The sequence below is a fragment of the Dermacentor albipictus genome, chromosome 5, assembly GCF_038994185.2.
Source record: "Dermacentor albipictus isolate Rhodes 1998 colony chromosome 5, USDA_Dalb.pri_finalv2, whole genome shotgun sequence".
In the NCBI taxonomy this organism is placed as follows: domain Eukaryota; kingdom Metazoa; phylum Arthropoda; class Arachnida; order Ixodida; family Ixodidae; genus Dermacentor; species Dermacentor albipictus.
Window position 1 is genome coordinate 62,568,716 of NC_091825.1, and position 1,797 is coordinate 62,570,512.

At 51.4% G+C, this 1,797-nt stretch overlaps 1 pseudogene; it reads left to right on the plus strand.

The window, feature by feature from the left end:
• The first annotated feature begins 1,131 nt into the window (after positions 1-1,131).
• LOC135911753 (U2 spliceosomal RNA) lies at positions 1,132-1,292 on the plus strand (annotated as a pseudogene).
• Positions 1,293-1,797: the final 505 nt, after the last annotated feature.

Here is a 1,797-nt window from a genome sequence, read left to right on the forward strand (position 1 = left end):
CCGCCTCGCGGCCATTAAAAGCCCCTGGGAGCTCTGTTAACTCACCGCAGCTGCAACAACTCCCTCCCGTCCTGAGCCCCCGCGTTAGACGCTAACCCCCTCTTCCTCCCCCCTCGGCGGTCCTCCTGCCCGTCCCCCCTTCCGCATGTTCACGGTTCACCTGCCTCGAGCGCGTGCTCCGTTCTCGTTCTGTGGGCAAACCGGCACGACGACGATTGCGCGTTTAGCAGCAGCCATTGTTGTCTCGATAGCGTTCGCCTCTTCCCGTTTGCCAGTGGCGTGTGTTGTAAGCTTCGTCTGCGTTTTGTTACTTTTCCCGCTGTTTTTCCATTAATCGTTCCTAAGCCCCCGCCGCGCCTCGTGCGCCGCGCGTTTTGATTCCGTTTTGGATGATTCGGCGAAGCGCGCGGCTGCACCTTTTAATTGAGCCGCGATCCCCGTCTCGTTTCGCGAATCTCGCCGGAGGCGCCGCGACGCTGTTTTCGATTTGCGCGATGAATGCGCCCTGACGCGAGCCCCGCTGCTTTCGGGGTGGCGAGCGGAAGTATTTCGTTCTGCTCTTTGGATTTTGGATTAGGTGGTTCCGGATTGTGGAATCGTACGCCCCGCACCTTCTGGCCTTTTTCCCTTTTCGGCATTGCAGCCTCCCCCCTCGAGCTTTCTTTACGAATACTTGTTTTGACACGTGCTTCATTCCGTATCCCTCCCCTCCTCTTCAAGTGGCCGAGTGTTGTCTCTCCCACGAAGGCGCCGTCTCACGTTGCGATCAGAGCTGTATTGCCTTCGAGTGATGGCGGCCGTAGATAACTTCTTAGCGCCAGAGGAATGAATACCACGTCTTGCGGTAAGTGAAAAAATCATGAGCCATTCCACTCAGTGAAGGTGGATGACCAGCGAAGTTGTTTAACATACGACACAGAGGTGACAGATAATTTTGAACAAAGGTATAAACTCAGTTATCGTGATGTTTATATGCATTCGCGTGGACGACAGGATCGCCGCCCCGAGGAGCCGGAGGAAACTAGACATGCACCACGTTTCGACGGGACCGCCACCACGGCGAGAGCGGAAGGAAATCAGACACGCAAGCGCTTGAAACGCCGATAAAGATAGGGCAGTGCGAATGTAGTGATGGCTGACGCGGGTCAAGGTGTAGTATCTGTCCTTATCAGCTTAATATCTGAAACTGGTTATATTTGTACCCAAGCTTTTAAACTTGTTTTTGCAAGTGGGTGGAGTTCTCGAAGCCTGCTCCACCGCCGCAGTGGGTCGGTCTGGACCCACGATTATTTCACACGTAGAAGAAAAATTCACGGAACCCTAGCCATAAACATTTTCGATATAAAGGTAACCCCGATCAGGTCACGAGAAGATTCTTAGGGAGACGATCCTTGTGGAAAAGGTAAAACACTAATTTATAACTTACTAGTGGAGAGACACATTACAAAACTCAGATCTGACTGGTGGGAAGTCTGGTGTGCTTCAAAATGTTCTTTTTCATCAAGCCTGCATTTACGAGAACTGCTGAAGAAATTCTTGAAGAGACCCAAAATAAAAGTAGGGAATTTTTCACGGCAGAGCGACGAACGTTGCAGGACCGGTTCAATTTCTTTATGCGCTCGGCCTAGCACCTGTTCCCCATTGGAGTGGTCAGTTGGGCAAGCTGGTATTCATGTATTGTAAAACAGCACGACTTATTGCAAGTAGATAACAATAAATCTACACGCGCTTCGAACATGTTCTTCACGTTACTCAGAATGATTCGTTGCAATACTTGCGGGAAGCCCAACGGGAACT